Genomic DNA, 27,459 nt, shown 5'->3' with positions numbered 1-27,459 from the left:
AAACTTCTTACTATTCCCAAATAAGTACTACTGTCTCCTGAGAACAAAAACCAAGTGTTTCCTACTGTGACAGAAACTGAACATCTCACCAAAAATGAACTATACTGAAGTTAGATATGTTATCAAGAAAAGCTTACCACACACTAAGTATTACAGCAATGGTTCATTCCATACCAATCTGCATATTGGTCCAAAACAAACAAAAGGCTTATTAGAGAAGAATTATTTCTGGAGGTCTTAATGGAAGTCAGAGGAAACAGTCAATAAAACACTAAATATTTAATTCAAAACACTCAGTATATGTGGTTTGGTAGTCTGGGATATATGCCTTATAATTAAGAAAACAGATTTTCTCCATAAGAATCTACATTCTATCTTTTAATAGATAAAATTCTATGGAAGGCAGAGAACAAGAGAGAGTAAATGATAGAGCCAAGCAGAAAAACTCAATAACCTATAGGTAGAAATAAATAAAAGACAAAACAGAATGTTTCTAAATTATAAGTATATAAGAAAATGCAGAGTTTAAATTACCAAATAAACCCATTATTTATTTTAAAAAAACATTGACTTCACTAATGGTACTTTAAAAATGCTATTGTTCTATGGTATGATATTCATTTTGTAGATCTTTTGGATGGATATCATATGTTAGAATAATACACTGCCTTCTGAGAAGTTCGAGGAACCTTAAGATCAACCTCATTACCTCATTTAAAGAAGTGTTTTCTCATTTTCACCTTAGTTATTTATTCATGGAGGTATGTATGCATGCACATATTTAAAGCAATGGAAACCCTTTCTTCAAACAAAATCTGGTGTGAAAGTGCAACAAGGAACACAGACACTAGTAGAGCACTGCTGCTCTGGGATGAGTAGGGCGGCATGAGAGCCCTGGTGGCTCATGTGGCCACCACCAAGGAAAACATGAGATCTACAGGTGAATAAAACACGAAAGCAGAACCATAGCATCTTGGATTTGAGAGGGACCTTGCTGTTCTTTACTTTCCATCAATCTCTTCTATGCCGCCTCCAAAGGTATGTAGCCACTGTTGAATAGCTTAAGTTATCTTAGCCTTTTCCCAGGTCAAGCTGAAATGTAGGTCATTGTTACACCGTTCAATGTGAAAGATACTGAAATGTATGAAAGCTACCACACCCCTTTTAGTTATTAGCACCAGCATGCCCACTTTGCAAAACAGAGCAGGGTGGGGTGAATTTATTTGTGTCCAGTTCCTTTGAATTAGTGGCAGTCTAGATCCAAAGATAATGACATTAAACAGCCATTAAAAAGCCTCATATTGTAGTAGCACATCTAGAGCTGAAAAATTACCAGAAGAACCTTAGTCAAAGTCCAAATGCAGATTACAGTACTGGCTAGTTTTGAAGAGGGCCACATCAACATGGCTCCTAAAATAGTGTCTGTATCTGATTTTACTTCTGCTAACAGGAAAAGGACTAGAGGTTGCAGACCAGAAAAGTTCCGAAGTAAATATTCATTGATATAAAATAAAAAAACAAGTAATTCTTCTATAATAACAGGCAGTTCTAAATACTTCCCGGAATTCTTCTTCCTTGTCAGCCCATTGATATTTTTTAGTTACACATATGAATTTCCTGTTTCCCTGCCTTTACCTGTAGAAATATTATTCATACTTTTGCAATTAACTGTCAGGTAGTTTATGGAGTCTTCCATTTTATCCTAGGTTAGAATTACTCTCCCCTTCTTTCTATGTTCCTACAGCACTCTGAGCAACTTATCACTTCCTGTATTATTTTACAGTTGGCCTTATAGAAATTCTACTGAATTGAAACTGAATTTCTTATTCCTAAACTACACTTTCACATTTTTTTTCAGTAGATAAGATACTTAAATGTCGTAGGAATTAAGGACTCACATAATGCAAAAATGGACGGATGGGTGATATACTGAGGGGATTTCTAGAATGTATTTTCACAGAACAGCTGGATTCACTGTAGCTTTATGAAACAATCTTACTCCAAGTGCCACATGAGTACTAACATTTTTTATTTATTCCAAAAGTACTTACTAAAACTCACTCTGTAAAAGCACTGTGCCTGGTACACAAGAACAGACAAATAAATCCAGACTAGATGCTCTTCTAGGTATCGAAACTTGGTGCTCTGGTGTCAAGTTACACTGCTTATTTAAGGATTTTGCTTCAATCTGCCCCTGAGGGCCTTTAACTCACCCAGGAAGCCACTGTTGCCCCACTCTTAAATATGGTAGTTGTGCTACTATAATCCCCTCTAGTTCCTTGTTTTCCAGTAATTGGAAAAATGTAACTGTTGGTTGTTCCCCAGTGGTCCACTTTTTCCCTTCTATAGCTTTTAGCAGAGCACATGGCTGCAGTGAATAAAAACTACACTTCTCAGCTTCCACTGCTGCGCCATGTGGTCAAGTGACTAAGTTCTGGCTTACTAGATATTGAGGCAGCTTCTGGGAACCTTCCTTAAGAGTCACCTGGTGCCTTGCCTCACCTTTTATTCTTTGTCTCCTCTGTTCTGTGGCTTAAACTCAGATGCTGACTGGGACCATAAGAAGGAAGATCAGACCCTAGGGATGGTGGAGGTACAATGAAAGGAATTTACCCAAGATGCCCATGCCCTAATCCCTGGGACCTGTGTATATGTTGTAAGTCAAAGGGGAATGTGCAGATGTAATTAAGACTACAGATCTTAAAATAGGGAGATTATCCCAGACCATCCAGATATGCCCAATCTAATCACATGAGCCCTTAAAAGCAATGAACTTTCTCTGGCTAGAGTCAGGGGGATGTGGCAAAAGAATAAAAGAGACCTCAAGCATGTGAGCCATCTGATGTGCCATTAGGCTCTGAGATGCAGGGGCCCATGTACAAGGACCAGAGAGAAGCTACTGGAGCTAAGCGCAGCTCCCAGCTGAGTATCAACAAGGAAATGGGAACCTCAGTTCTACCATCATAAGGAACCAGTTTTGCCAACAACCTGGAATCTAGAAGCAGATTCTCCCAGAGCCTCCTTCTCAGGAGAAGGCTGCTGGTCAGGCCAGCAGACCAACAACTTGACTTAGGCCTTGTGAAATCTGGAGCAGAGTTACCAGCTGAGCCAAGCCAGACTTCTGACCTACAGAACTGTGAGATAATACATTTGTGCTGTCTTCGGGAGTTAAGTTTGTGGTGATTTGTTACAGCAGATAAAGGAAGCTCATACAGACTTCCTGTAGTAGAGCCTCCTTATCAGCCCTGAAGGTCTGCTTTGGACTTTTACCTGGAGAAAAATAAAATTCTTTCTTCTTTAAACTACTAGGATTGTCAGTTTTTCAGTTACTCACAGTTGAACCTGAATTTGACTGATATACTTGACAAAATCCTTTCAACCTGGCACAGCATCATTATCAACTGCTACAAAGTGGAAGAGGCTAAAGGGAAATACTATTTCAAGCTGTGAACACTTTATATGGGCAATGATAATAGTTAGACAGTCCTCAGTGAGGTTTATTTTCACTGTTTTATTTGTAACAGATATATCATTACTTCAAACTTCATAACACTTAGTATATGATCCAATTTTAAGAAAGTCTGAACAAAATGGCATAAAATTACATTGCTATCAATGTCTAGACCAGTCAGGATTAGTAACTACTTATGGATACAGTATACATGAGCAAAATAGATACAAATAGTTTGGTAGGAAAGAAAAACACAATTTCAAGTAAGTACTATATATCACTGTGAAAGAAAAAAAAAATATCTATGGCTTGAAAAAAATACCTAAATCTTTTAATTATCACAAAATACTCCATTTCATAACTGTAATATAAAAAACACATACTACTATAAAACCTTCACACTATTTTTCTTCATAAGGAAGCAAAGACTTCTGCAAACAAAATCTGTTTAAGTTAATTCAATCTTAACATGAAACGTTTGATTCTAGACATGAGGAAAACAGAATCTGTGTAAAAGACTTGGAAATTTGGTTAAAAAATTTTTTGGTTGTGGAATGCCTTATTTACATTTCAGTTGTCACTTTTAGATAATCTAAAAATTAAAACCACCTTTTAAAACCTATCAGAAAGGACTTCCAGTTTCTCCTTTCTATGAGGGTGGTCTGTGAAATATCCATTAATACATAAATGAAAAAAATATATATCAACAGCCATTCTCAGTCATGTTATCTGTATTTCAAAACTACTTCAATGTGATCAAGTATATCCCGCTTCAAGAGAACCAATATGTGGAAAGAAGAAACTGCTTTATAAATGGTGCGACTCAGGAAGGAAAATAGGCAGGGATGAATTCTAGAAGCTAATTAACAATAAATAAGAAAGAACATAAAAACTTAAAAATAGTAATCTAAGGAGATGGGAAAATGTGAACTGACTGCCCCAAAAGGCAACTACGTAGCCTCTGAGGTGGTGGAAGAACACAGCACATAACCAAGCAGAGTCAGGTTAGTCCAACCAGGTCTTCTCTTTGCTCACATCATCTAGCAAGGTGAATGAGGAATCCGGGATCACCCACTTTCAACGTGCTCTCCCCAGAAAGACACTGAACAACTTTCCCTGATACGTAATGATGCGTAAGACACACCTGAGATTTGGGAGCATAACTAGATTCACCTCCTTGAAGTGAAGAACTCCTCTGCAGCTGCTCATTCTGGGTATCTTCATGCAAATTATCCATAAGGGCCTCCTACTTGTGACCCCAGGGATCACTTTAGGGGAGAGTACCTAAAGGACCAGCTATAAACAAATGTTTGTGAAGAGTTTTGAGGGTCATTAATAATGAACAGTAATAGTCACTGAGAACCAAGTCTGCCATTTTATCCCCACATTTGGAGAGAAGAGGCTAGCTAACAGTTAAATGTGCTAAACGTTGTTCTAAAAGGTTTTCATATTTTTATTGATTTAATCCTCACAACAATGCTATAAGATAGGAATTATTTTAACCCACATTTTACAGATAAACCCACAGCAAGGTTAGGTAACTTGTCCAGGATCACATAGCTAGCAAGCAGCAGAGGTGGGTCTCACTCCAGTGTGACTGCTAACCACTATCATGCACTGTCCCTCAGGCACACGCTGTATGTGCATGTATATGCATACATATATGTGTATGCATGTATATGCATGTGTGCCAATACCTTAAATATCCAATACGTGACATTATTCATTTTACTGGATAAACTCAATGATATTTTGAAGCTGTCATGCTACGGAACTATACCCTCTCAACATAGTGGACACACACATACACACGCACACACACACAATGTGGCTACTAAGTGATACACTGGAGAAAGGGATGTCCTGGGTGGGACAGCACAAGAATGGCACACAATTTAAAACGTATAAATTGTTTATTTCTAGAATTTCCCATTTAATATTTTCGGCCCATAGTTGACCACGGGTAACTGAAACCGAGGAAAGCGAGGAAGCCATGACTTGCTTTTTCACTTGATGTATCTTGGAAAGCCTCCTATCGGTACCCTTACTGTTTTTTTGTTGTTTTTTTTAAAGCTACATGCTGTCCACTGTATCGGTGTACCATTACTGAAATAAGTCTCTACTGATGGACACTTGAGTTGTTTCTAAACTTTTCGTATTATTAAAAAATACTGCCAAAATAAACTTGTACATTGTCATTTTGCACAAATGCAGAAATGACTGTTAGGTCACAGGGTAATGTATTTAGAATTTGTTCACATATTGCCACATTGTTCTTCATAGGAGTTTGTACCAATTTACACTCCAGTGTCTGTTTCCACATAACCATGCAAACAGATTTTCTAATCTGATGGGTGGAAAGTGGCAATCTCAGTGAAGTTTTAAATTGCATTTTTCTTATTAGAGTGAAATTAAGCATTTTAAAGTTTAGTTAAGGACTCTGATACCCTTATCAGAGTTAAAAACTCTGATAAGTTTTTAACTTAAAAACTTTTAAACTTCGTGAATACATCATCTTTAGGCAAATTGGTTACTACCTTCAGAGCATCTACAGGTAGCTATGGGCCTGGCTTGAATTCAATTAGGTATTATTTTTTCACTTTCCAGAAAATGTCAAGAAAGTGAATGGCAAGGATTAGACTATGAGGACAATAGCCACGTCTTAGTTCCCCTAAGCCTAGCACAGGGCCTGGTGTACCTTAGATGAACAATAAAATGTTTGCTAAAAAAACTGGCACCGAAAGATGTTTTCTTTGGAAGTTGATAGCGCAACAGCACCACCAAGGGGAGCTTTGGCTGAAGCATCCCCCCCATCAGATGTCCTCCAGCCAGGTCTCAAAGCCACAGCAAACACATAATCGGCTGGAGACAGTGCAATCGCTGTACAAATTCCACCTCCAAACAATCTCCAAGCTCCGCCCTCCAAATTTAATGCTGCCACTCAACCTCCCTTATACAGGACTTCTGCAGCTGCCATCATTGGAGTGCCCCTCGGGCCAGTCACGCTGCCACAGGGTAACAGAGCCCTACATTTTCTCGGCCCAAAGCCAAGCGCTGGCTGGCGACAGCCGCTCAGTAACCAGCAAGTGCAGCCCCACGAGCATTTACAGGACAGGAATTCCGCCCACTTGGTATAAGTAAAGACACCATTAGGCAAAGTGGGCATTTCCTTCTGAACAAAAGAAACCAAATACAGGCAAAAGTCAGGGGAGAGAACTCTTAGCATATGAACAGATTCAGCTTAATTTTCTCTTTTGAATAGAAATCTAGACATTTATCTTAAGCCTAGAATTTGAGAATGAAAATACTTGTTCATGGGCTTCCCTGGTGGCACAGTGGTTGAGAGTCTGCCTGCCGATGCAGGGGACACGGGTTTGTGCCCTGGTCTGGGAAGATCCCACATGCCGTGGAGCAGCTGGGCCCGTGAGCCATGGCCACTGAGCCTGCGCGTCCGGAGCCTGTGCTCCACAACGGGAGAGGCCACAACAGTGAGAGGCCCACGTACCGCAAAAAAAAAAAAACAAAAAACTTATTCATTTCTTCAGCTACACTGCGTAATAATTTATGACAGTCTTGTGGCAGCTAGTATCCAAAGATGGCCATAAATGAACCAGGCCTCCCAGAGTTTATGTCATTTGTGGTCCCCTCCTCTCCAATCTGTGTTGGTCCTGTGACCCGCTTTGGACCAATATAATGTGGTGAAAGCAAGGTTCGGAGACAGCTGAGCTAGGTCATAAGAAACCTTAGTTTCTGTCACTCTTGGGATGTTCATTCTTGGGAGCATCCCTCTTGGGAACCGGTGAGAAGACCAGACTTTGTGGACAGGTCACATGGGAAAAATGAGGTGCTCCAGTCACCATCTAAACAGACCCCCCCAGCTGACAACTGGCATCACCTGCCAGCCAGGAGACTGTGTCACACTGGATATCCAGCCCAGCGGCTGTTTGACTGCAAGCATGTGAGAAACTTGGAGTGAGTATCACTCAGCTAAGCACTCAATCCACAGCACTGGGAGAGAGAATTATATACGTTGTTGTTTTAAACCACTTAGTATTGGGGTGGTTTGTTACATAGCAATAAACAACCAGAACAAATTTATTTTATAGCCACACCCTGGCAAGATGAGCAATAAACTTCTAAGACAATTTAGTACAGTAACATCTCCATCTTACCACTTTTGGGAGGGGCGGGCCACGCTGCATGGCTTAGTTCCCCAACCAGAGATTGATCCTGGGCCCTCGGCAGTGAAAGCACCGAATCCTAACCATTGGACCGCCAGGGAACTCCCTCCATCTTAGGACTTTTAGAGCTAGGAACCATGTCCTTTTACAGGGAATAAACATGATTTATATATTCTGTATATCCCCTTTCTCTTCCAACCTCTGATAACTGAGTTCTCAACAGATATTTATTAAATGGAAGCATGAATAATACAAACATAGCTAACTATTGATTACACTGATGGAAGTAAGGGTATAATTAATTCAGAAATAGATATTTAAAAGTATGTACAGTGACCTTTGTGATACAGGCACGCTCACATTCTCTATCTCTACCCCTTCCTCTGAAAGGGCATTAGAACAGTGGTTCTTAAACTTATGTCAGGGCTCCTTTAGACTCTTAAAAAATTACTGAGGACCCCAAAGAACTTTTTTGTATGTGGAATATACCTACAAACATTAACTATAGTAGAAATGAAACTGAAAAAAATTTAAAATACTTATTAATTCACTTAAATATAATAATGAACACATTACACGTTAACATAAATATTTAATGAGAAACAACTCTTTTCCAAACCAAAAGAAAATGTGATGAAGAGAAGCATTATTTTCTATTTCTGCAGATCTTTTCACTGTCTGGCTTAACAGAAAACAGATGCTCATTCCTGCTTCTGAAGTCAGTCTCATGCTATATGTGTTTTGGCTGAAGCATATGAAGCAAATGCAGCCTCAAAAAGATATGGACTTGGGAAAAGGAGCAGTCTTTTAATGCCCTTTACAGAAAATTGCAGATACTCTTCTTTGATACTACAACAAAACAAGTGGTAGTTTCTTAAAGATAGGTAAAAAGGTAGAATCAGACACCATAACAAAAAGCTTTTTGAGTCTGTTGCATTAAGATTCATTAGTCTATTTTGTATACTTTTTTTTTTTTTTTGTGGTACGCGGGTCTCTCACCGCTGTGGCCTCTCCCACTGCAGAGCACAGGCTCCCGACGCGCAGGCTCAGCAGCCATGGCTCACGGGCCCAGCCGCTCTGCGGCATGTGGGATCTTCCCGGACTGGGGCATGAACCCGTATCCCCTGCATCGGCAGGCGGACTCTCAACCACTGCGCCACCAGGGAAGCCCTATTTTGTATACTTTTAATTAATCTTTTCACTCATGCATAATTTGTAACTTCATGCACTGGTCATTTGAAATATACCACTTCATTATTTTTTTGAGTGGTATAATTTTTTTACATGGTAAGTTTATATACACAAGCATTCAAGGAAAAGTTGCTAATCTCATGGCTCTTGTGACACTCACAAGAAACAGACTGCATTAATCATGCTGCACAAAAAGACAATAATAAGCAAAGGTTGAAACATTAAACTTTTAGAGGTGAGTCATAATTGTAATGCTATTTGTCTTCAAACTTCTTCACAAAATGAAATAACTTTCTTTCCATAGTCTCAATTATATTAGCGTCTTTCAAAGATGTTGGAATTAAGGCAAAGACGTTAAAAGGAGTCAATTCAGACCAAGAGTGGAAGTCAACTTTTTGAGAATCAAAATTCTCTTATGAAAATACCACTTCATTGAGTTATACAGATCTTCCAAATGTCAACACATTGCATCATACAGTATCCAAAAAATCCCACATTTATTAATATAATCATCAATGTCATCAAAAAAGTCTTTAATTATTGGGAAGCTGTCAAACTGATGGTGCCAAAACAAGTTTTTTAAAATTCTAATTTTTGCTTGTAAGTTCCAATTTTATCATTGGCAACCAACACCGGCAGCTGTCTTCTTGAAGTGACAGGCGCACTTTATTAATTTTCAAGAAAATGTCTGCATAGTCTACATAACCACAGACTGTCACTCGTTCTTTCATGGAAAAATTGTATCCTATCAAAAAAAGGGCTACTTTAGCTCACAACTCAATCACACACATAATCGCTGTACTTTAGTATGCAGTGGAACTGTTTTCATGTGAACTTCATTTCATCACATAGAATATTACAAAGACATGGGTTCAAGGATCAAGATTTATTACAACTAATCATTTTTACTGTTTCATCAAGGACATTAAGCAAAAGTGGTTTTTTTTTTTCCCCCACTGCAAGCGTGTGATTGTGGGAAATATAGTGATTCCCAGTATAGTTTGCTGCCACTGCCTTAATTTATGCTTAAGGCACCAGCAGTTTTACCCCAACGTAGCTTTCACAACCCTGGTGCAAATGCCAGCACACTGGAAATGGCTTACGACGTCCTATTATAAAAAATGGTTTAGACCCCATGGAACCTCTGTGAAGTACACTTTGAGAACCTCTGCACAGGTGTGATTCAAGAAAAAAGACTGTAGTAACTCTGTACAGTAGACATTTCACACATTCATAACTGAGAACTTGAGTTTAAAGTGGCTGACATCTGTTTTTCCTTTTCAGTATTTATCAATGTCAGGTCTGCCATAAAGAGAAGAAAGAACACTTCTAGGCTAGGGTTACTCAAGGATTCCGATTTCAGCTCCATCACACTATGAGCTGTGTGATCCTGAATGAGTTTCCCAGCCTCTCTGAGCCTCAGTTTCCTCATCTATAAAGTAGGAATTATGTACCACATACAGGGCTAGTCACACTTGCACAGTCTCCAAATAACAATGGCAAGCACTGTGTGTGACAAAGAGTAAGTCCTAAACTGAACAGGATTCTAAATGACTAAGAACCAGAAATATGGCTAATGTCCATATTTGAATGACAGTGGTAACACTGATTTTTTCTCTCTACCACTTGTGGAGGGACCAAATCATAACAGATTGTCATAAAAACTCATCCTTTAACATAATGCAATTTTGATAGATGAAATGTCAGAAATTGCTTCAAAATAAGCAGGAAAAGGAAGAGGTATAAACAAAATAATGCTGGTCATGAATTGATATATTTGTTGAAGCTCAGTGATGGGAACCTACAGGCTCATTATAGTATGCTCTTTAAATACGTTTTGAAATTTCCAAATTAAAAAGGAAAACACTGGTCACTTATTTGAAAAGTCTTTAAATGATACGTAAGTTTGTCCACTGACTCTAGCTAATTTGATAATTTACAGATTCACAGGTTCAACAAGTCACTTTCTATGCTAGTACTTTTCCCACAACAACACACACCACACTCTTTCTTTGTCCCTTCCCATCCCATTCCACCTGGGAAGTACTGATGTAATCTGCATCTTTAGTCAAACCAAATTTTAAAGTCACATGAGTATTCCAATAACGTGACATCTGTAACACAAGTTGAAAAGTTTTCTGAATAGGAAAATAAAGTTGCTCTAAGGTCAGCTTGCCAGATGGCTTTTGCAGTAGTAGTTTTTGTTTTAATACATATTTAAAAAAGTTTAATCACCTTCCTATAGGAATCGAGTTAGATGAAGTTGAGTTTTGTGAGTTTTTCTGTAGGTAGCTAAATGGGAGCTATATTTATATAAGTGAAATCTTACCTAGGGTTTCTAAAGGAAGTTTAGGGAGAGCAAGACAGATGGAGAAAAGAACTGTCTCCCTTATCACCAATATAAAAGAGGGTAGACTGCTCACCTCTTCAGATAACGCAAGCATCACCTCACCAGTGAAGGGTGCAGTGGTGTTCAGGTTAGCTGTCTGCTCTCTCCCTTGTTGCCCTGTCATCAGCGTACTACCCACGCTGCCCGATGACTGTTAACCCACTGCCTCAGCCAGATGAGAAGCTCTTTGAAAGCAGAGCACAAATATATGACACGAACCTCCAATGACCAGCAATGTCTAACACAAGCAGACGTACAAAATATTTGATAAACAATTAAATGACCCCAAAATACCTACCCTTGTTTTAAAAAATCACAATCGTGTTATAAAACACTCCATGAAGAACACATTATTAGAACCCAGTTACTCTAGTTTCTCAGAGGGTATATGTAGAATCCCAGTGATTTATTTAAGACTGAGTGATTCTAAATGGGAAATGTGTAATGATATGAAGGTACCATGATGATGTTTATAGCAGTAAATAATGACAGGGTTGTGTACACTTCTGAACTGCCAGGACTAATGGGGTCATGAAAATTCATCAAGTAAATAATATACAAATGCTCCTGGGCTTCAGTGAGATCTTCATGTTTGACTAATGAAGGTAAGAAAACAGGCACATTTTAGAATGGAAAAACATCACTAACAGGAGTGTCACACTGGGTTCCTATAGTAGTTTTTCTTAACTTACGGGTTTCAACCCCAAAAAGCCCTTCAGATTTTTTTCAACCAGAGTTCCTAAGAAGGTGTAAATCTGGTAATCAATCAAATTCTCTGCTACATGTTTAGGAAAGTGTTGTCTATGTGCCACCCTTGGAAGAACTGAAAAAACTGTCACTCATGTCATTCTCCACAGGGCTTGACTCCCTCACAGAACCCCAATTGAGAAAAGCTGCTACAGTATCACGAGGTATGTGAGACCCCACAATTCACTCTGGAATCTTCTCAGTTCCTAAAAGATAGTCAACAGTTTATAGAAGTATGTCAACAAGGGGATCACATACTTAGGAAGGTCAGAAACAACTCACCCAGGGCAGGATGCGATATTAAAATTCTTGTACACAAATTATTTGCATGCTTTTAGTTTAAAACCTCATTTACAAGAAGCATTTGACAATGGAAGGTAGTACAGTATTGTGGATGGAGGACAGATGAAGGCTTAAACCCCAGCATTGTCACTGTCCAGCAAGGTGACCTTAAATAAATTACTTCTTTGAAATCTAGTTTCTTCACTATAAAATGGAAATAATAATACCCATATCATCAGATAACACAAGTAACATGTCGTATAGGGCCTAGTATGTAGCACATGGCAGATACCAGCCATACAAAAAACCAAAAATAACAAAGGCGGTCTATATGGCATGTTGTTTCCTCTTCACCTAGAGCTGTAGATTTTAACTATTTTTCTTTTAACCCAGTTAGAGTGTCAGAATTTCATCATTTGTTCCAATACCTACTGAGCCACCACAAGCAAGACATGGTGCTCTCTGTCCTCTAACAAGCAAGATTTTTTTTCCTCTGATAATTCCTAGGTGATAGCTATTGAAAAGACTCTATTCTAAGTGCTTTACGTATAATAACCCATTTATTCCTCACGGCAGTCCTAAGAGGATATTCCCATTTTGTAAATGAGGAAATCGAGGCCCATTAAATGAATAAACAAATGTTAAGTGCTCAGAATACTCATCAGTATTGTTGACAGGGAGTATTTACCTACCTTTGCGGCAGCTACCTTTTCCCAACTATCCTCCTACCTCTCCTAAGCAAGCATTCTCCCTTCCCTGTGGGTCCCCGTCTCAGGTACATCCGATTCTGCATGTGTTTATATGGGACACGTGAGTCATTTAAAATCTCTTTATCCTTCTGTTTACTCTCATTTCTCCTGTTAGCACAATCCTTGTTTTTTTGTCTTGGAAAAGGTGCTTTTTACAAAGTCCGTGAAGCATGTGCAATTCATCAAGAAAGAAAATGCTTTATTAAGTCATTTTATTTCTCTTACCTGGCTTAGCATTTTAAACGTATCAGGTATCACAACTACGTAAAAGAAAAAGGGAGAGAGAGAGAGAGAATATGTGTGCGTGAACACACACCTTTTTTCTCTTTTGTTCTGGGAAGAATATTAGGCAAGGAGCTGGGAGGCTTGATTTCTACATCTGCTTCTGCAATAGTGTTCACTTAGACAAGTCACATAATAAATCTAGGTGTCAATATTTCCATATGTAAAATGTGCAAACTTCTCTTAAATGTTCTTTAAAGGCCCTTCCAAACCTAAAATTTTATGATTTGTGTTTAATACAAAAATATTTGGGTTATGTCAAAGCCACTCAGAAACAAGGCTTTAAGGATTGCATTAATGACATTGACACCTGAGCAGGAGACTCATTATGACACGTGGACAAAGCAGAGGTTAGTGAGGCCAGTCAGTCCTTTACTACTCCTTCTAAGATACATAAATCCCATGCATTAGCTAGAACAGTATCAACTACCTACCTTATTGACTTGGTGACAGGTTTTTCCAATTGGCAACAGAAAGGCATAACTAGGTACTAAGACTATAGGGAGAGTTCCCCATGGGTCTCTGGTGTTTCTGTACATCTTGAAAGCAGAGGCATTAGCAGCCTTGTGCTCTGGATTCTCTTTTCATGAATTTTGTAGAGTGAACAGATGTGGAAAGTAGAGACAGTGACTCCCTCTACAGCAGAGGGCAGTTTGCTGCTATCAAATATATGAAAGGTATCCCCATCCAAAGCAAAGTTTGGGCAGGTTTGCTTGAAGCCTATTATAAAAGATGGGGTTTCCTAAGCTCAAGGTTCTCTCCAGTAATGCAAGCCACTGCATGTTCAGACGTCACCTGACCCTGGTCACACCGCCCGGTGGGCATGGGGAACCACACAAGAAAATGAGGATACTCTGCCTCACACTACTGTGAGCAAGAAACTGTCCTTTGTCTCTGACCCAGCAATCTTGAGTCTCTAAGAGGATCCTCAAAACTGTGGCAGGCTTATCTGTTAGCTTGAGAGTACAGTAAAAGTCTCAGATTCTTCACAGTAGTAGACAGAAATGGAGACTTAATAATTCATGGCTAAGAGGACAAGGTATGAACCCTCCCACTACCTCTATAATATGAATGTAACACTTTATAAAGCTCTATGCCAATTATTTTAATGTTTACTTTCCCATGTGACAATTTTGTCCACAAAGGTCTTTACTTACAAGAAATCAAAATTCAGATAAATGTATAAGATGCTTCTTTAAAACTTGACATTTTGAATGTGCCAGCAGTCTAAACTGAAACTAAACTTCCAATTATTAACATTTCACATGTCCGATCAAGTCTACAAAGACCCTTTGTTGTATAATAATAATCTCTGAACAGTTAGAAATTTTCTATTGAACACTTACGAATTTTCAACTGGGAGCTATCTAAGTGCTCTCAATATAACTTCTAAATAAAGGGCTAAGCTGAAAAGCAAACCATGTCACAGGGTTTCCTGAAAAATGTAGCTACCTTCAAAGTATCACTGGCTGTAGGAAGTGTAGGAAGCCAGATTTTTTTTTTTTTTTTTAGGAAGCCGGATTTTTAAGGCAAAACATTCCTCCTTCCTTTCTTGGCTACTGCTTTGTTAAGAGCAAACAAGGATCAGCAAAGACCAAAAGCAATGGAGAAACTGGAACTACTTTATGGCCCAGGCACTGGGCAAGAAAAAGTTAACTCTGTCTTTTAAAAAATAAATCACATAAGTTTAAAAGAAATAGTTACGGCTTCCCTGGTGGCACAGTGGTTGAGAGTCCGCCTGCTGATGCAGGGGACGCGGGTTCGTGCCCTGGTCCGGGAGGATCCCACATGCCGCGGAGCAACTGGGCTCGTGAGCCATGGCCGCTGAGCCTGCACGTCCGGAGCCTATGCTCCACAACAGGAGAGGCCACAGCGGTGAGAGGCCCGCGTACCGCAAAAAATCAAAACAAACAAACAAAAAATAATAAAAGAAATACTTAAACTGCAAAATCATTGCTCAGACCTCCAACCAATCCAAAATAAAACACTATCATTAAAAACTCCCCATCTAAAAAACAAAACAAAAACTCCCCATTTATATTCAATGAGGTCTTCATTGAGGGAAATATTTGGGAAATACAGGCAATTTGGTGATCCTTTGGGCTAGGAATCGGAATCTAGGAATACTCTGATTCTTTGCCCAATTCCTTGCCCAATTTCTAGAGAGCAGGAAAGTTTTTGTAAGGATGTTATCTAGATTTACTTTTAGATTAAAATTACTTCAAAATGTTGTAATACAGCTACAAAAGACGTTATAAGCCATTATTAACTCTCACAACACTACAATGAAGTAGGTATCATATATCATCTTAGAGATGGAAAACAGAAGTTAAACAACTTAACAAGATTTTAGAAACAAAACTGAGCTACTTGTTATAACTCTTTTTTTTTTTTTTTTTTTTTGCAGTACACGGGCCTCTCACTGTTGTGGCCTCTCCCGTTGTGGAGAACAGGCTCCGGACGCGCAGGTTCAGCGGCCATGGCTCACGGGCCCAGTCGCTCTGTGGCATGTGGGACCTTCCCAGACCGGGTCACGAACCCGTGTCCCCTGCATAGGCAGGCAGACTCTCAACCACTGTGCCACCAGGGAAGTCCATAACTCTTAATATCACATAACTCCTTCCCTAAAGAAACAAATTCCTAGTGCTACAATATGAACAGACCAATCACAAGCACTGATACTGAAACTGCGATTAAAAATCTTCCAAAAGGGGCTTCCCTGGTGGCGCAGTGGTTGAGAGTCTGCCTGCTGATGCAGGGGACATGGGTTCGTGCTCCAGTCCGGGAAGATCCCACATGCCGCGTAGCGGCTGGGCCCGTGAGCCATGGCCGCTGAGCCTGTGCATCCGGAGCCTGTGCTCTGCAACGGGAGAGGCCACAACAGTGAGAGCCCCGCATACCGCAAAAAAAAAAAAAAAAAAAAAAAAAAAAAAAAAACTTCCAACAAAGAAAAGCCCAGAACCAGATGGCTTCACAGGCGAATTCTATCAAACAGTTAGACAAGAGCTAACACTTATCCTTCTCAAACTCTTACAAAATATAGCAGAGAGAGGAACACTCCCAGACTCATTCTATGAGGCCACCATCACCCTGATACCAAAACCAGACGAAGATGTCACAAAAAAAGAAAACTACAGACCAATATCACTGATGAACACAGATGCAAAAATCCTCAACAAAATACTAGCAGACAGAATCCAATAGCACATTAAAAGGATCATACACCATGATCAAGTGGGGTTTATCCCAGGAAGGCAAAGATTCTTCAGTATACGCAAATCAATCAATGTGATACACCATATTAACAAACTGAAGGAGAAAAACCATATGATCATCTCAATAGATGCAGAGAAAGCTTTCGAAAAATTCAACACCCATTTATGATAAAAACCCTCCAGAAAGTAGGCAGAAAAGGAACTTACCTTAACATAATAAAGGCCATATATGACAAACACACAGCAAACATCATCCTCAATGGTGAAAAGCTGAAACCATGTCCACTAAGAACAGGAACAAGACAAGGTTGCCCACTCTCACCCCTATTATTCAACCTAGTTTTGGAAGTTTTAGCCACAGAAATCAGAAAAGGAATCCAAATCGGAAAAGAAGAAGTAAAGCTGCCACTGTTTGCAGATGACGTGATACTATACATAGAGAATCCTAAAGATGCTACCAGAAAACTACTAGAGCTAATCAATGAATTTGGTAAAGTAGCAGGATACATAATTAATGCACAGAAATCTCTGGCATTCCTATACACTAATGATGAAAAATCTGAAAGTGAAATCAAGAAAACACTCCCACTTACCATTGCAACAAAAAGAATAAAATACCTTGGAATAACATACCTAAGGAGACAAAAGACCTGTATGCAGAAAATTATAAGACACTGATGAAAGAAATTAAAGATGATACAAACAGATGGAGAGATATACCATGTTCTTGGATTGGAAGAATCAACATTGTGAAAATGACTAAACTACCCAAAGCAATCTACAGATTCAATGCAATCCCTATCAAACTACCACTGGAATTTTTCACAGAACTAGAACAAAAAATTTCACAGTTTGTATGAAAACACAAAAGACCCTGAATAGCCAAAGCAATCTTGAGAAAGAAAAATGGAGCTGGAGGAATCAGGCTCCCAGACTTCAGACTATACTACAAAGCTACAGTAATCAAGACAGTATGGTACTGGCACAAAAACAGAAATATAGATCAATGGAACAGGATAGAAAGCCCAGAGATAAACCCATGCACATATGGTCACCTTATCCTTGATAAAGGAGGCAAGAATATACAATGGAGAAAAGACAGCCTCTTCAATAAGTGGTGCTGGGAAAACTGGACAGCTACATGTAAAAGAATGAAATTAGAACACGCCCTAACACCATACACAAAAATAACCTTAAAATGGATTAAAGACCTAAATGTAAGGCCAGAAACTATCAACCTCTTAGAGGAAAACATAGGCAGGACACTCTACAACATAAATCACAGCAAGACCCTTTTTGACCCACTTCCTAGAGAAATGGAAATAAAAACAAAAATAAACAAATGGGACCTAATGAAACTTAAAAGCTTTTGCACAGCAAAGGAAACCATAAACAAGACCAAAAGACGACCCTCAGAATGGGAGAAAATATTTGCAAATGAAGCAACTGACAAAGGATTAATCTCCAAAATTTACAAGCAGCTCATGCAGCTCAATATCAAAAAAAAAAAAACCAACCGAATCCAAAAATGGGCAGAAGACCTAAACAGACATTTCTCCAAAGAAGGTATACAGATTGCCAACAAACACATGAAAGAATGCTCAACATCATTAATCATTAGAGAAATGCAAATCAAAACTACAATGTGATATCATCTCACACCGGTCAGAATAGCCATCATCAAAAAATCTACAAACAATAAATGCTGGAGAGGGTGTGGAGAAAAGGGAACCCTCTTGCACTGTTGGTGGGAATGTAAACTGATATAGTCACTATGGAGAACAGTATGTAGGTTCCTTAAAAAACTAAAAATAGAACTACCATATGAGCCAGCAATCCCATTACTGGGCATATATCCTGAGGAAATCATAATTCAAAAAGAGTCATGTACCACAATGTTCACTGCAGCTCTATTTACAATAGCCAGGAGATGGAAGCAACCTAAGTGTCCATCGACAGAAGAATGGATAAAGAAGATGTGGCACATATATACAATGGAATATTACTCAGCCATAAAAAGGAATGAAATTAAGTTATTTGTAGTGAGGTGGATGGACCTACAGTTTGTCATACAGAGTGAAGTCAGAAAGAGAAAACAAATGCTGTAGGCTAACACATATATATGGAATCTAAAAAAAAAACCAAAAGAATGGTCATGAAGAACTTAGGGGCAAGACAGGAATAAAGACACAGACGTACTAGAGAATGGACTTGAGGACACGGGGAGGGGGAAGGGTAAGCTGGGACGAAGTGAGAGAGTAGCATTGACATATATACACTACCAAATGTAAAATAGATAGCTAGTGGGAAGCAGTCACATAGCATGGGAGATCAGCTCGGTGCTTTGTGACCAGCTAGAAGGGTGGGATACAGAGGGTGGGAGGGAGGGAGACGCAAGAGGGAAGAGATATGGGGATATATGTATATGTATAACTGATTCACTTTGTTATAAAGCAGAAACTAACACACCATTGTAAAGCAATTATACTCCAATAAAAACATTAAAAAAACCCCAATTTCCTAACTACAATGAAATCAGAAAATGATACGAGGTTGAAATTGAATTAAGTATTAAAAAATAAAACCAACATGACTATAACACTTAATTTCTAGATACAATGAATGGCATTTATCTGAAATTAAAATGTAAACAAATATGAAACTAAAGGTGACTTTGGCAGTTGTATGCTTACAGCAAAAGCTCAATAAGTACTTATTGAATTAAAAATAAAATCTAACATCAGGGACTTCCCTGGTGGCGCAGTGATTAAGAATCCACCTGCCAATGTAGGGGACATGGGTTCGAGCCCTGGTCCAGGAAGATCCCACATGCCGTGGAGCAACTAAGCCCGTGAGCCACAACTAATGCCTGCGCTCTAGAGCCCACAAGCCACAACTACTGAGCCCATGAGCCACAACTACTGAAGCCCGCGCGCCTAGAGTCCGTCCTCCGCAACAAGAGAAGCCACCGCAATGAGAAGCCCGTGCACTGCAATGAAGAGCAGCCCCCCCCCCCGCCGCAACCAGAGAAAACCCCGCGCGCAGCAACGAAGACCCAACGCAGCCAAAAATAAATAAATTTTTTTATTAAATAAATAAATAAGTAAATTCTGGCAAAAAGTTTAAAAAAATGTAACATCAAGGATTAGATGTAAGAAAAATATTAAGTTTCAGGCTGAAATATATACAGTTCTTATTCTTTTTTCCATGTTTATTTTCCAGGAAAATACCCATATACTTTGTATTGCAATACCTGACACATCCATACCTTTCTCAACTAGCCAGTTCAAGAAAGAAAGAGAGATAAAAGGAAGGAAGGAAGGAAGGAAGGAAGGAAGGAAGGAAGGAAGGAAGGAAGGAAGGAAGGAAGGAAGGGAGGCAGGCAGGGAGACAGGCAGGGAGGCAGGGAGGGAGGGAGGAGGAAAGAAAGAAAGACCCAGTCTTTGCTACTATAACTTTAGGGGTTTAGCTATACTGGAAGGAAGCTGGAATGAGGGGTGGGGGGCAGCAAACTGAATAATCAACAAGGGTTTAGCTACCCTAGATTGCAGAGAACCATCTGTTTCAGAAAACCCCAGAGAGCTTGGATTGATGGTCCCATGGCAGGTGAATTACTCTCATTAATAATGTCCTGCCAGGGCTTCCCTGGTGGCGCAGTGGTTGAGTCCACCTGCCGATGCAGGGGACACGGGTTCGTGCCCCGGTCCGGGAAGATCGCACATGCCGCGGAGCGGCTGGGGCCGTGAGCCATGGCCACTGAGCCTGCGCGTCCGGAGCCTGTGCTCCGCAATGGGAGAGGCCACAACAGTGAGAGGCCCGCGTACCGCAAAAAAAAAAAAAAAAAAAAAATGTCCTGCCAGTCTTTCCATGACAATGAAGTGGAATAGGCTCGGGCTTTTAATCTGGACAAACTTGTCAGCCAAGTGTCTGCATAGCCACTTGTCAGCTTTGCAATACCAACACCTTAAATTATATAAGCCTCCAGACTTTTACCAGTCTTAAATGTAACAAAAAAGAGAGAAGTGATGAAACACTAAAGGTGATAGGTACGAATTTATCATTAAATGGACCTTATTTTTAAAATAAGACAGTATTCCTAAAATATCAAAACCAAGAAATAACCAATGTTTGTCAAATACTGGTTATTTCTCAAACAAGAGAAATAACCAGACATGTTATTATATCTGAATATTTTACATTGTATAATATAAATGTATCCCAACAACAAACAGGCCATTTTGCTTCTTAACATTCTCTTGTATTTTTCGGTTCAACGTATTATTTGGTTTAGAAAAAAGTCAACTCCAGAAGACTTCATTCAGTGGGGACAAAAGTGAGGAAGCCTGATGTGGTAAGCTAATACTAGGAGGTATTAATTAAAAGCAAATTGTCCAACTTTCTTTGATTCCATGGGACATTCTGAAACATCTATATTTGTCCAAATTAGAGGAATTAACCACCCAGAGTTAAATAAGGCAAACTGTGTTTTTGTAGTCTTCAGAAAAAGACTGGGTGACTACAATATGTACCATTTCATGTGTAGAGCAGAACAAGGCGCCTTACATAAACTGCCAGTCTGGGGCTAGACAAAGACAAGATGGGCAGCAGTGAACTTGGTTAAAATCTGAAGAGTATATATTCACTACTAGTGGCTATTAACAGTCAGAAAACGTGTAAGCATAAATTATGAATTGAAGTATTTAAAAGTTCTTAAATTACATGATTAGATTTTACCAAAAAAAACAAAAAACAAGGGCTTCCCTCGTGGCGCAGTGGTTGAGAGTCCGCCTGCCGATGCACGGGATGCAGGTTCGTGCCCGGGTCTGGGAGGATCCCACATGTCGTGGAGCAGCTGGGCCCGTGGGCCGTGGTCGCTGGGCCTGCGCGTCCGGAGCCTGTGCTCCGCAACGGGAGAGGCCCGCGTACCGCAGCAAAAAAACAACAACAAAAAAACCAAAAAACAAAACCAGCACTGTAATTAAATAGCTTTAATTAAAATCTAATCTATGTTTTTTATTATTTTATTCTCAGGAAGTTTGAAAGACCATAAAGCTTTCCGTAATGTGCACTGTCATCAACTTCACTAGTTTCAAGCAGCAGCATATATCTTCAAAATGGGATGAATCAATTTAGGTTAAGTCTCAGAATGATGGGTGCCACAACTAAGCTTAAATCCCAGATGCCCGCCCAATCTCTAAGAATCAGTGGCTAGGTATTTATTAAAATTCTCTTGTGTACCTACTAACAGCTACTCTTGTAAAGTGATGCAAAGAAGTCTAAGACACATCTTTTATCTCCAGTAATTACTACTCTGCTTGAGCAACGAGACTTAAAACTTCAGGCAAGGCCAGTGTGTCACAAGCAACTACACGGGCCAGGGCAAGACTCTGAAGTTCTCTCTCCCTGACACCTTCTCTGAGAGAAACCATATTTCTAACATGTGATATTCTTCCTTTCCCTGCCGTCTCCTCTCTGCTCCTACCCCAGAAACCAGCCCTTGGGCCAGAAACTGGCTGTGTGACTCCTGGCTCGCCACGGAGGAGCTGAGTAGAGCCAGCTGGGCAGACAAGGCCCACTCTAAGACAAGGCTCCTCAGCCCCAGCACGATGACACTTGGGACTGGATAATTCTTTGCTGTCCTGTGTATTACAGGATATTTAGCAATATCTCTGGCCTCTACCCACTAGATGTCAGTAGCAACCTCCTCCCCAGCTGCGCCAACAGAAAAAACAAAAACAAAACAGCAAAAAAAAAAAACCCCAAATAAAAAAAAACACAAATAAACCACCTTGACTCCTGTCCCCTGGGGGCAAAACCACCCATGTTTGAGAGCCACAGCTTTAAGGAGGTTGAATTTTAACCTGCTGGCAACAGGAAGGCATTTAATGATTTTAAGCCTAGGAAGCAATACAAAACGGATCAGATTTGCTTCTCGAATGAATGGCGCAGTGCAGGGGTCGACTGTAGAGGGGCAGGGAGGGAGGCAAAAGGACTGGGCTGACTAAAGACATAGTTTTGGGTGAAAATGATGAACACGTGAACTAACACAGCAGTAGTGGAGACAGAAACGGTATGAATGCAAGTTACAATGGTAGAGTTAGAACACCAGGGCCCAGTCAGATAGAGCATTTGAGGGGAAGGAAAAAAATGGCACAGAATTACTTGTAAGTTTCTGACTTGGCAATTTAGATCACTGTAGTGAGAGTCATTACCTAGGATAGGGAATTTAACAGGAAGAGCACGTTTAATAATGAGTTCCGGGGACTTCCCTGGTGGCGCAGTGGTTAAGAGTCCTCCTGCCAATGCAGGGGACACGGGTTCGAGCCCTGGTCCGGGAAGATCCCACATGCTGCGGAGCAACTAAGCCCGTGCACCACAACTACTGAGACTGCACTCTAGAGCCCGTGAGCCACAACTACTGAAGCCCATGCACCAAGAGCCCGAGCTCTGCAACAAGAGAAGCCACCACAATGAGAAGCCTGTGCACTGTAACGAAGTGTAGCCCCCGCTCACCTCAACTAGAGAAAGCCCGCAGGCAGCAACAAAGACCCAGAGCAGCCATAAATAAGTAAATGTATTTTAAAATAAATAAATAAAAACAAGTTCCGGGGACTTCCCTGGTGGTCCAGTGGTAAAGAATCCGCCTTCCAATGCAGGGGACGGGGGTTCGATCCCTGGTCGGGGAACTAAGATCCCACATGCCATGGGGCAACAAAGCCTGCATGCTCCAACTACTGAGCTCGCACGCATCAACTAGAGCCCACGTGCCACAAACTACAGAGCCCACATGCCCTGGAGCCCATGTGCCACAACTAGAGAGAAAACCCACATGCCACAACTAGAGAGAAGCCCGAGTGCAGCAATGAAAGATCCTGCATGCCTCAACAAAGATCCTATGTGCCACAACTAAGACCCTACGCAGCCAAAAAAAAATAATAAAAAGAAAATAAATAAATATTAAAAATAAAAACGAGTTCTGTTTTAAACGTAATAAAAGTTTGAGGTAAGTGTGGGATATCCAGGTAGGGAGGTTAGCAGTTAGGTTTCAGGGGGTCAACACTTATATCGTTAACGTTATGTGCCAGGCCCTTTTCAAATATTAATTCGCTTAATCTTCATCCTATTCATTGAGATAGCAACTACTGCCACCCCACTGTCTAGATGGGGAAACTGCTGTACAGAGAAGTTAAGTAACTTCTCCAAAATTCCATAGCTAGTCAGTTTTGAAGCTGGGATCCCAAACTCAGAGTCTGTGCTCTTGTAGAGTAGGTGAAGTCACAGGCATAGATTTGAACTCGCAAGGAAAATGAGCAAAGATGAGAAGAACAATCTAGGATGAAATACTGGAGAAAAGTATAAGTACCTGTTAAGCCAAAGGTGAAGGGGGAGCCAGAGGAAGGAGCCAGTGAGGGGGGTGTGGGGGGGGGAGGGTAAGACAGGCAATAGGGGAAGTCTTAAGGGCAGGAAGTAAGTGATGACATATTTGTAACTCACAACAATCCCTTGCATATAATCTACTCCACATAAATGTTTTAACTGAATTAATAGCCCTATAAACCCAAATAACGATCCTATCAAATATCCATGCTTACAGCATATTCAAAAAATTTCATAGGTGAGCAAAACCTATGTATGTCTGTGATTTTTCTAGAATACCAAGAGTTTGTGGAAGACACAGTGTCATTTAATATGAAACAACAGCTTAGACACCATATGAAATCATTCCATACATTTATGTCCAACTAAGAAGACTTTTTTTTTTTTTACGTAACGCTGGCCTCTCACTGTCGTGGCCTCTCCCGTTGTGGAGCACAGGCTCCGGACGCGCAGGCTCAGCGGCCATGGCTCACGGGTGGGATCTTCCCGGAGCGGGGCACGAACCCGTGTCCCCTGTATCAGCAGGCGGACTCTCAACCACTGCACCACCAGGGAAGCCCCAACTAAGAAGACTTTTTAAAGCTTTATTCACATCCTACTTTCACAGCAATGAAACATGTTACTCTGTTTTGCATTTTGTTGAAGATCACATGAAATATTGGCTCCTCTAAGTTCTGCAAATGACAGCTACAAAATTGTGTAGTCTCTTCCTAAAAAAGGATTTAGAAACCGTGTATATGAAAACTAATTACTTCTCATTTGAAGGAGTTACTAGAGCATCTGGTGAATCTTGAGTTGTGCTGCTATAATAAATCTTCTGTGTATCTAAACAGTTTTTGGTTATGCATTCCTTATTATGCTTTACAATTTTATACCCTAAACACAAACATTTAGTAGAAAATGAGTTTCCTCAAGACACAAAAACGCTGGCCCCCACTTCCAATTCAACACGAGTGTTTTCTAAGTGTTTATTAATCTTGATTTCCCTGCCCAAACTCAAAGTACTTTCCCAACTTTAATGCATGTACAAATCTTTCAGAGATCTTGTTAAAATGGAAGATTCTGATTCAGCAGATCTGAAAACCAGGCCAACACTCTGCATTTCTAACAAGCTCCCTGCTGCATGATGCAATGCTCTGATCCACACTGGCTACTCGGCTGTGGCGCTTGGACCAGAAGCACTGGCACTACTGGGGGACTTTGAGAAGTGCACGGCCCTCAGTGTGACAAACAACAGACCAAGATCATCTGCTGAAGCTGATAACTCTAGGCATTTACATTAAAGTATTTCTTTTCAAATCCATTTACAACTCATTCACTGACATTTTCTTTTTTGTCGGTAGAAAAGGTGACACCTTCTTTTCTTTCTATTCTTTCCATTATCCTAAACTGTGGATCTAATAGCTAAGCCCCTCCACAAGGAGGCCCCAGCTGGTTCTTTCAGGGTTCTCTCTTATAATCCCTGTACTGGGGGCTTTCCTGGTGGTGCAGTGGTTGAGAGTCCACCTGCCGACGCAGGGGACACGGGTTCGTGCCCCAGTCTGGGAAGATCCCACATGCCGCAGAGCGGCTGGGCCCGTGAGCCATGGCCACTGAGCCTGCGTGTCCGGAGCCTGTGCTCCGCTTCGGGAGAGGCCACAACAGTGAGAGGCCTGCATACCGCAAAAAAAAAAAAAAAAAAAAAAAAAAAAAGAAAAGCTGATAATCCCTGTACTGGTCCACAACATGCCAACTGAATGGACTGGTTATTTTCTAAATATAAACCATGCTCTCTCACCACACCCCCTCTTGTTTTGTTTTGGTTTGTTTGGTTGATGCTTTCCACTATCAGGCCAGTCTCCAGAGCCGTCCCTCTCTACTCACCTTGCCTGATTTCTCAATGAGATGTGACCTCACCATTCTCTGAACCACCCACTCGCCCTCACCACAGGAATTTTTCTTTCATTATAATATTTACTACATTCTGCTAGATATGACATATGTTGGTCTTTGCCTTATCTCGGCTATTGAATTACAAGCTATTTAAGGGTAGGAAATTTTATAACTAATTTTGATATTCCCTGCATTGCATAACACAGTTCCTCACTAAATGCTAAATAAAGCTCCAATAAAACTGAAGTAAAGCATTATTCCTTAATGATGATAAACTTGATCTAAATAGTCTCAAATCACAAATCTAAATTACATTTCTTATTTCTCCAAATACTATTGGTTTTCTACTTCAGTCATCACAGAAAATTGGGCACAATGCTTTATTTGCATTTTTTTCCAACTCTGACACCTAGAAAATTTTTATTTAATCTTACTTGAATCATTTTATCAGAACTTAAATTCTGAACCAGTTCATCTGGCATTTTCATATTGAACAGTCCAAATGTTTATATATCAGTTGAGGAAAATTTTGTAATGAAATCTTCCTAAAAGTGTTATAAAACTCCACATACACACAAAGAAAAACAGACCACGAAGCAGCACAGATATCATTACATCTGTCATGCTGAAATAAAGCATGGTGACAAAGGTCAATTTTTAGAAACTAAAGGCTCTTCAGAACACCTGGAAGAACCTGAGGTATGAGGAGACACCATGCTTACTTTCAATCACGAAGTCGGCGTTAGTCCAGAGTCGGTCAACTGGACAATTTCTCAACTACAAACAAATAAACAAACAAATCCAAAATAATGTATGATTAAAGTAAGCAGTGAGTCCAAGGAAAATATCCTGTGCTAAATTCTGAGGATAAATAAACAGACTAAGAACATAAGTTAATTCTAACTGATCGTTAAAAATGAGCCCAGGTCAATAAATGTCTCTAACCAAAGGGCGGAAAGTGAGATCAGAGTTTAAAAAGTGATATGGGGTTGTGATAACCACCAACGACTGGAACACAACAACTAATTATCAGAGCTGCATTGCCCCAAAAGCAAGAATTAAAAGAAAGAATCTAATGTCACTGACTACATAAAAAATGTTCTACTTGAGAGCTGCTAGGGCAATACTGAGCATCCTACCTGAAGACCAAAAAGTAACCATACTCGTTAAATCCTGCAAATGACAGTCATTCATTCATTAATTAGCTTCCTAACCTTAAAGATTGTGCCTTTGGCAAAGAACAGGTAAGGGACGGGAGTTTCTGGTGATGTTCTGACAGCCAGAATAATGGCTCCCCCAAAATATCCACATCCTAACTTCCACGAACCTATGAATATGTTACCTTACGTGGCAAGCGGGACTCTGCGTGGTTGTGATTCAGCTAAGGACCTTGAAATGGGTAGATCATCCTGGATTACTCAGGTAGGGCCAAGGCATTCACAAGGATCCTCACAGTAGAACAGGAAGTCAGAGTGATAAGATGTGAGGAGAACTCAACAACCTACTGTTGCTGGCTTTGAAAAGAAAGGAAGGGGCCATGAGCCAAGGAATGCGGGCAGCTTCTAGCAGCTGGAAAAGGCAAGGAAAGAGACTCTCCTCTAGAGCCTCCAGAAGGGAATGCAGCCCTACTGACATCTTGATTCTAGCCTGGTAAGACCCTTGCTGAACTTCTAACCTACAGAATTGTATAATAGATTTGTGTTGCTTTAAGCCATTAATTTGT

General features: G+C 40.2%; 1 protein-coding gene across 4 annotated transcripts in view; it reads right to left on the bottom strand.

Annotated features, from left to right (window-relative positions):
• DYM (dymeclin) overlaps positions 1-27,459 on the bottom strand; it is a 375,320-nt gene that overhangs the window by 187,510 nt on the left and 160,351 nt on the right. The gene's annotated exons all lie outside the window — the stretch shown is intronic.

This window comes from Orcinus orca, chromosome 15 (genome assembly GCF_937001465.1).
Source record: "Orcinus orca chromosome 15, mOrcOrc1.1, whole genome shotgun sequence".
NCBI lineage: Eukaryota > Metazoa > Chordata > Mammalia > Artiodactyla > Delphinidae > Orcinus > Orcinus orca.
Note: the sequence above shows the minus strand (reverse complement) of the source record. Positions and strands in the feature narration are given on the sequence as shown.